This window comes from Gymnoscopelus microlampas (assembly GCF_963454915.1).
Source record: "Gymnoscopelus microlampas genome assembly, chromosome: 3".
In the NCBI taxonomy this organism is placed as follows: domain Eukaryota; kingdom Metazoa; phylum Chordata; class Actinopteri; order Myctophiformes; family Myctophidae; genus Gymnoscopelus; species Gymnoscopelus microlampas.
The window spans coordinates 31267796-31277737 of NC_139940.1; positions in this window are offsets into that span (position 1 = coordinate 31267796).

Below are 9942 nucleotides of genomic sequence, written 5' to 3' on the forward strand. Positions count from 1 at the left end.
ATATATGGGGATCTATGTATCTGTTTGTATGTGTCCTTTTATGCCCATATATGGCATATATCTCTGTCGCTTTTTGTTTGTTTCTTCTTTAAGCAGAATATGCAGCCTGCATAAATCTGCATCATTCAAGTCATCATCCCAGTCCCACGCTTTGTTGCTCTTTTCTTTTTTGTAGCGGGAGAGTTCAGCTTGAGTTTTTTTGGAGAACTTGTTTTTTGTTGGTCTTGTGCTGTTGATTTAGCTTGTCTTATGTTTGTCTCCCCCGTCTGCACCTCATCCAACTCAGATCTTGACTGATCCTTGTTTTCTTCAGTAAAAGCAGCACAGTTAATTAATTCTTCATCACCGATCTCATCAAAAAAACTGTCTCCTCCTCTGTCTGCTCCTCCTGTCTTCCCACCAGATGTTGACTGTTCCATCTGCTCCCCAGGAACACTGTCTCCTCCTCCGTCTGCTCCTCCTGTCTGGCCAGCAGATGTTGACTGTCCCATCTGATCCCCAGCAACAGCCTTATTAGCTTTCCATTTCGCATCCCAATCGAGTTTTGTAATTCTTTGGTTCATTTTTCTTTTTTCCTGCTCCAGTTTTTGTATATAAAGAAGGACTTGAGTCGATGTCTTGAAGGCCTGCTCCTGCAATTCCTTCCGGCTTTCCATGAACTTGCACTGATAATTTAGAAGTACCAAGTTGTTACGAATTATTTCTCCTTCACCGGGGTTTAGCTTTGGTAGCTTTTCTGGAGTACTCATTTTTTTGAGAGCTGCTTATAGACTATATGCAGAGGTCTGTCAAGAGTTCTGGACTTAGCTTAGAAGCCGGCTTATATACTTTCATCTGTCACCTCGGAGTGAGAGGAAGAAAGACTATAGTTTATGCCACACTCAGAATTTTTTTGTTGACTCATCTAGTGTATGTGATGCCTTTTATGAAGTGATGTCACAATGAGTCAGCGCTTGCTCCGGAACAGCCCGATGTCAGTCATCTCCGCATACGGAGATTCCAAACCTTTCGTGCCGGATCCGAAAAACTGTGTATCGGGTCGGGTCGAGGCCTAGCTAAGATCGTAGGCAAAGGTCTGAGCTATCTGTGAGCGAAATTTGGAGTCTGTAGCACCAACCATGTGCTTTCAGGGCTCATCCATGCGATTCGGGCCAATTTGGATTCGGCGTCCATTGGCTTCAATTAGTAGTCAGGACTCCGCATATGGAGATTCCGAACCTTTCGCGTTGGTTCCGGAAAACCGCATATCGGGTCGGGTCGAGGCCTAGCTAAGATCGTAGGCAAAGGTCTGAGCTATCTGTGTGCGAAATTTGGAGTCTGTAGCACCAACCATGTGCTGTCAGGGCTCATCCATGCGATTTGGCCCAATTCGGCCTCGGCTTCAATTAGTAGTCACGACACGATACTTACCACCCCAGCCACAATCTGTTCACGCCACTACTGTGGCTACGACCAGGTAAGCAATAAGTATCCGAAGCCATAACACCAGATTTGTGAACAGTTTCCACCTGACAATCAGATTGTTGAATAAGCAGTGAAAAGACGTTCTGACGGGACAGGCCACAGACAAAATATATTGTTTTTTCATGACTATGACCTACGACTATACGCTGTCACGGTTGTTATAATCTGCTACTTTTAACTGCCTCATTTTCTAGATGTTTCCTTTAACCATGCACCTTATGTACAGTACATGTATGTGCGTATGCTGCTACTTTCACTGCCCCATCCCACCGCTATTTTAACCACACACCTTATGTATTATACATAATAATTTTAACTCTATGAGACTTCAACCCTGTTGAACCCTCTTTTCTCTATTTACGCTCAGCTGTCTGACAGGTTCTCTTAAAAATGTGTACACTTTCCTCATTTCTCAAGGGAGCTTTAGGCTTCCTGTTATATTTCTGGTTTTAGTGGGAGCAACGTGGTCAATGATCTGCCTCAGGACACTGTTCACCATGGCATCACATCATGTCATGTTGGGCAGTGTAACCTCTGTGTAATTAGAGACTATCTGCTGTCCATGCATTAATAAAATGCGTATTTATGGTTGTAACGGCATAAATATGTTTATCATGTCAGTATCATGGTCAGAATCACGGTCAGGATCATCATGTCCCTATCATGTCAGTGTAAAGGAAGTATTTGCACATCCACTTCATTCGGATGCAGGTGTGTTGGACAGTGAAAACTGAAGCAAACATGAAAAAAAGAAAATCATGAACACAAAATCCTGCACACTGCTCTTGCTCAGCAGCCTCTGCTTTTATTCAAACTGAGAGACGTTTCGGTCCCACTGGACCATCAAGAGTGTCTTACAGCAATGATACCAACATCTTCTCATATATATATATATATATACTCCCCTTCATGTCAGTATCATGGTCAGAATCATGTAATCAGTATCATGTCAGTATCATGGTCAGTCTCATGTCCGTATCGGGGGATGCAATTTCGCCCTAAGCAACTGAGCACACGGAGCACCCCCTGATCTCGATACCACGCCACGGGATAGCTGGCTTGCCCCGCTGTTCCCTTTGACTCCAAGTGCTCCAGTATGGGAGTTTTGGCCAAAAGGAATGAAGTGAAAATCCCTCTCTTCTAACCAGACAGGAAATGATCTGAACCACTCTCAGAAGGATCAGAATTAACACCGCGGGCATCCAGGACATCTGTGACGTTAGCCTCTTGGCTGTTGTCACCATCCAACAGTGGATGGATGGAGTCAGCCCGTGTGGGAAACGGCAGGGTAGGCTCTGAGCATTCCACAGGAGCATTCCCTTACCGGAAGTCGAACCCTAGACCATCTGGGGTATTTGCTCTTCTCAACATGGCAGCTTGCCAGGTAATCTAGATACCGCAGGGCACATTCCCCCAGAGCGACACACCGAAACAAATATTTGAAAGAGAATCCATGACAAGTTCTAATGTTAGTAAAATAACATGGATTCATGTAGGATAAAGGGTAGAAAAGGACACTAAACAATACATTTTACTGATACCATTGATAAATCAAATCACAAAGTCAGACCAAATGAGCGCTTTCTTTCTTGAGCCCTCTGTTTTATTTATTATTATAAAAGCGTGGCAATTTTCTGTTCAGTTGAAGGGCCATTTGATTTAAATGCACATTGCTGGATGTGGGATAATGGCGATGCATCATTACATGTATGTGTTGAGTAGGGGAGTAATTGAGGCAGTACAGAGGGACAGAGTAATTGTTGCACATGCATTTTTCCAACGAGTCCATCACTTAACTATTACTAGACCGGTACCCAAAGGCGACTACGCAAGTTGAGAACGATGTAAATTGGGAACCACGCAAGTTGGGAATGCAAGTTGGTCCGACCAAATTGCAAGTCAACACTGCACACCCCCGGGTCAATCTGCGACTCAAGTTTGAGGTCAATCGGTTGAACGGTGCCGGAGTTATGCCCGGGACAGACAGACAAACACACTCACAGACACAGAGATTCTGTGAATGTATAGATAGTATATTATAAGTCAACAGTTCAATACTGAACAGACAGATACAAACCATTATCTTCTTTTAAGATTCTGTGAGTCTCAGAATCTAAGTATTGTATGCTTTAAAACAAATTACAATTAGGTCACGCACAATTTCAAAAGCAGACATCATCGGAAATGACAATGAATGAGAAACCAAACTTCAAACTTTTTTCATGTTAAACTAAATATCCCCTGGTTGGGAAGGACCTGCAAATTGATGTCAAAGTTTATCCTAGATTTATAGTCTGTGCTGTGGCCAAAACCCAGGAGTCCAAAAAAAAAATACTGGGAAAATAATGCCTGCTAATGGAAAGGGAATGTTAAATTATGCAAATAAGTCTCTGAGCCATTAATGGACATGGTAATTTTTTTTTAAATATAAATTGGGGGTATCTTTCTTCTGGATCCCTCTTATTAAGACCAATTTGGCATGTCGCCTGAAATGCATAGGAGAGGTGCATTTAATTTAAAGTTAATTGCTCCTCTCTTGTGTTATTCTCAGCTGTTTTGGCCCTAATGAGAGTTACATTATTACTAACTTCTTGGAGTGGTGCTAGCCTTTAATTGGGGACAATAAAGTGCATCAGGGATGCACTATCTGATGTGACAGAGCAATTAGGAGAATGTTTTATGAGTGTCCTCACTGGCTTGAAGTGTGGCCTGCACCTTGGAGACTTGCTAATTTGGAACCATGCATGTTATGGGGCTTGTCTTGGGCAGTGTAGCTCTTGGGGATTACGTGTTGGTGGTGCTTTTTCTCAGTTTTACTTGTTGTTTGAATATAGATTCTGATACAGGAGGAGGAGAGCTGTGAATGTACTGTACCACGTGATCATGTCCAGTGCTCAGGGTTGGACAGTAAAGTAAGTACTGTACTTAAGTACACGTTATTTGATTGATTTGTTTAGTTACTAATTTGATTATTAGTTTATACTTCTACTCCATTGCAACTTAGAAACTTAGAATCTTCAAAGTAACTTTGTACATTTTAATATTAATACAAAACACCTATTTTATAGTTCAGCTGTTTGAAAATAGCCAATGTACATACCCACAAGCTTGTAGATCTGCTATTTTTGTGGAAATCATTGAACATTACAGGTACTTGCACTTTTGGTTCTTTAAATACATTTTGACGCCAATACTTTTGTACTTTACTCAAGTTAAATTTGGGATACCGGACATTTACTTATTAGTATATATTAGTATTTCTACATTCTGGTATTACTACAAATCTGAGTACCTTGCCAGTACTTACACTTTCTTCAGTGTTTCCTCAGACAGATAGACAGCAATTACAATAGCACTTTTAATGCAGGCAATCCTTGCATTAATTAGCCATTTACGATAACTAGAATTTTACCCCCAGAATGCTGTAAACAACAGATGAGGTTTCTCATGTGTTAGCCAGTAGGACCTACACTGCTCACAGTTGTGCTAACCTGTTACCTAACATCTAAAATGTGTCCATGCTCTGTCCCTGTCAATCTTATTTGATTTGTCAACAAGGCCTGGAGCTGTAGCACAACATGACTATTAGAGAAGGCCCTTCTTCAATAAGCAGCTTATGGACTGTGCGTTTGAGCGTGCGTGCGTGCATGCGTACTGATGATGTTATGACCAAATTATAAGCTGTGTGTGTACATGCGAGGAGACGAGCAGTCATAAAGCATTATACTGCTTCTGCTTACCCACACACATCTTCAGAGTGCTGCTGAAGTGTCATTTGGGTGCTGAGATCCTCTTAACGCAAGGAAACTGTTGATACATACTTAAGACCATTGCATTCAGGCTCAGCTCCATAATCTAGCCATGGCAGAACAAACCCCAGTGGATTGTGGGAGGCAGAACACAGGAAACTGTAATCCCCCGCCCAACTGGCAATCCCACTATTGGCCCCTGGACGACTCCACAAAGTCCCCGCTAAAGTCCCCTCCGTCACCCCTTGTCCTTGTTGGCTGCTTGTGGATAGTGCATTTTGTATGTATGAATGGGCTTGCAGGTCTCTGCTTTGTGTGTGGGTGGCGTGGGGTGTGTATGTATGTACTGTATGTACTGTATGTATGTATGTAAGTACAGTATGTACCGTGTGTGTGTGTGTGTGTGTGTGTGTGTGTGTGTGTGTGTGTGTGTGTGTGTGTGTGTGTGTGTGTGTGTGTGTGTGTGTGTGTGTGTGTGTGTGTGTGTGTTTTTACACATCACTTGGACTTCAGCCCTCAAAGTTCCTTTACTGCACTTGGCCACACAATGATGTTTGAGTGATGTAAGTCTCAAGTGATTTGCAGTAATCAACAAATTACCTGCTTAATAAACTGCTCAGTGTGTTCATTTTGATGTGGAAAAGCTGGTTGGTGTACTGGTATTCTCATGTGTACACAGACCAAGTTGTACTGTTATTGTTATTCCCATAATCCTGTTCCCTCTGAAACCTTCATGTACGAGCTGCAGCTAGAAGTTGTTGGCAAAAACATCTGGTGGGCCGGTCTGTCCGTGCACTGATAGGAACAGAAAGAGAAGATTTCTGGTACCAACTCACTGGCCAAACAAGGTGCTGCAGAACAGAGAACGGCATTTTAAATTCAGTGACATGTGCCAGATTGTCAAACATCTTGAACGCATTAACACTAATGCCCCTATATCATGGCCAAACATTCGGCAAAAATGGCAGATCTCTAAGTTTACGACGCGTCACAACAAAATGACACATTGTGAGCTTGTAGATTGGCTATTGTTGGCAAAAAGATTTGATGTGGTGAAGGAAAAGGAGTGTACCAAGTGTAGACCCCTGGGGGACTCAATGTACATGGAGCATAGCAGTGGCGGCCATGTTGTTTACCGGCTCTGGTTCTACAGATAGAAAGGCCATTCATTCAGCCCATAGAGATTCCAGAAGATATCCTACTATAATTCTAGTAACCTCTGTCTGTAGTGGTGAGTAGGTGAGTATGTGAGTACGTGAAGCTACCCGGTTCTCCTCAGTGGCTGGACCAATTGCTCTGATTTTGCACACAGCCATTGACCATTACCATCTGAACTTAACTGTGAAGCCCGTTTTTCAATGTCATCAAATCTCAGCTTCTTATTAGCGTTTTAGTGTAAAAGAATGTCGCCATGGTTACGGGGCTGCCCAGCTGTGGGATGGCCCCGCGAGCTATGGGACGAACTGCCTCCCGGGTTGCCAGATCATGTGCGCATATCCCCCCACGGATGCGTCGACCGGGTATGGTCTAGTTTATATTAATTAATTTAAGCCTGGAACCAAGCCATCTGAATCATGACCATAAAACATTTGATTCTGTGTCAAAAAATATTTGAAAATCGCAAAAAAAGCAACGTTACAAGTTATATACTATATTTTTTGGGTGTATTTACTGTATATAGCTCCTTTATCCAAAGCACTTTAAAATGTGTATTACATTCACCCACGAACGGCAGAGGAAATCATGAAAGGCACCAACCTGCTCATCTGGAACAGTTGGGTGTTCAGTGTCTTGCTCAAAGACACCTTGACACTAACCCAGGGGAGCCGGGGATTGAACCGAAGGGAACCTTCCGATTCCCTGGAAGCCACTTTACCTCCTGAGACACAGCTGCCCTGCATATCAATAATCTATTTTCCCACAAGTAAGTGTGTGTGTGTGTGTGTGTGTGTGTGTGTGTGTGTGTGTGTGTGTGTGTGTGTGTGTGTGTGTGTGTGTGTGTGTATGTGTATGTGTATATGTATATATATATATATATATATATATATATATATATTTTTTTTTTTTTTTTTTTTTTTTTTTTTATGCTGCAGTACCGACTGTCACTGACAGATGTGTGGGAGCTGTTTTACGAGTCTGAAGACTAAGACTTGGCTTGCTCTCTCAAGGATCTGAGCTATTGATTTCCTCCACCCTGGGCAAAGTAAATGCTTCAGATAGAAAATTAGCACTGTGTGTTGCAACACATTCCTGGCAATCATCAAGGGGACTCCAAGATTTGTGCTGGCTGTACCTTGGAGCACAAAACATTTGCATGAACCCTCTTGTGAGTTAAATAAAAGGGAAAAATGTGGGGGAACTATTATGGAAAGAGCGTGTTGTGCAATTTGTTGGTGCAATAATGATACAAAATTGAGCAACATAGCATACATCAACTAACTTTTAGTTGAATGGTAATTTCAAAGCAATAACGTTTGGGGCAACCTCAACACAGGTTGCAGTGCTCGATGCTGACCTGTTTTTCTAATCTATACTTGATGGATAAATCTAACAGGCAAAGACATTCTATGAGGGATTACTGCTCATCTAAAATCATTAAGAGGAAAAGCAATGACCTTACATGCCCATAAAACTGCATCTGAGATATGTGATTATTGCTATGCAATCTAACGTGGTCACTAAATTAATACCAAATTACTTGTCCTCATTAGGTGAGTATATGCATGTGAACTGGAGGATGAGGGGTTAAAGCAATGAGAAAATAATTGGCATTTCTGTTATGATCAGGCTGTGGGTTACAGTACAGCAGTGGGGAGATGGCTTCCAGTTTGATTTCCACTTCAAAAAAATAAAGAAAAAAAGCCTGTAGACAGAAAAATGCCATGTCTCTGTCTTTGATCTGGCTCGTTGACAAGACCCAGGGAAGGCAATTCCCACAGACAGACAAGACAGCCTTTTCACTCTGTATGCTGCTGGAAGCTTGGGGGTATTGGAGGTAAACTAGATATTATATTTCATGGACACCAAATGCATTTATCTACAATTCATGATGTGATTCATATAACTAGTCAATCCAAAGACAGACAGGACAGACAGGACAGTCTTACACAGTACAGTTTCAATGAGAAAATACTTTTCTCTTTGAAATCCAAGCTAAACATCCAACACACACACTTGTATACTAAAAGATGATACTCATCTTAAATACACAGGAAAAAAATGTTTGCCAATTTGGATTGAAATATTCATATTGTTTGTATTTTATGGATATATATCTATTTCCAGCATCAACAAGGGACTGTTGTAAAGTAAATATAACATCCTTTGTTTTCCTAACAATCCGTTAAATTACAGTATCTGTGAGCAATACATTACAACCGAAACAGTTTGTCAAGCATCCTAATGTGAGCCAAATCAGACATGCAGTGATATTCATTATCTGTCAATTAAGTACGAGTAATTCATTAGATCAAATTACGCTATGCACTAATTGATTGTAATGAAAATAAGTTGACCGCTGTTGTCATAAGACTCTAATCTGTGTGCTCCAATCTAACGCTCGAAACACTAATGGTGGCTAACTGTTGTTCTGATTGCTTGGCCCTCCAATGCACTGGCTTCCATGCTAATAAGCTAATTATTGGAAAATGATGTCACCTCACATAATTCAATCAGAATGGTTACTAATGAACACAAGATATACTAACACTTGATGTTTTAATTTAATTTCCTTTAGGAATGACATGCTACTGTATGAATTCAGGAATGTGTGTGTTCATGACCTACAGTATGTATGCTGAAGTTGCATTCAACATTTTCAAATCAGGTTACTATGCCGTCAATAATGAGACTTAATACAATTTTATTCTCTTTAACCTATAGCGTCCCTATTGTGGGGGCGAGTATTTGGTGAAGTTTGCAGATCTACAAGCTCACTATACAAGCTCACAATCGCTTGAAGTATACTGGCTATGTTCAGCAAAGATATTTAGTGTAGAGGGGGGATAAAAAGGAGGGAGCGTAGTATGTCCCCTGGGTGAATCCGGTCAAGTGGTTACTAAGTATGAATCACATCAGTATATAACAGTATTCATTTGTGTATGTGTGTGTGTGTGTGTGTGTGTGTGTGTGTGTGTGTGTGTGTGTGTGTGTGTGTGTGTGTGTGTGTGTGTGTGTGTGTGTGTGTGTGTGTGTGTGTGTGTGTGTGTGTGTGTGTGTGTGCACATATTATATACAACATTTGACATAGGGTGCTGGCTTTGAGTAAAGTAAAGTTTCACAGATCCTAAATGTCTCCATTGGGAATCACACACATCGTCCCCTTAGTAAGGTGGTGGGGTCAGTATTGAGTTTAAGAGGATAAAAAATATGGGCCTTATCACCAAAGAAGCACATCTTTTCATGCTACAAAGCAGGGAGCTCCAAAGTGAATGGGAAAAATGGGATTGGGGGCATGGGGATGTGATATAAAAGCAGCTGTTAATATTAAATAAGTTTAGTTCCAATTTTCTGGCACTGAGGGATTTGGTGTCAGCAAGGTTCATTTCATTGGCCTTTGACATGACTAAACCAAATGCTGAGGAAATCATTTTACTATTATTTGAACGGCGGAGGGGATTCACAAGGCTGGCGGTGGCTGGCAAAGACTAGCCAAAGCTTTATCCCTTATTTAATGTCTGTTGCAAGACACGCACGCACGCGCACGCGCACACGCACACGCACGCGCACA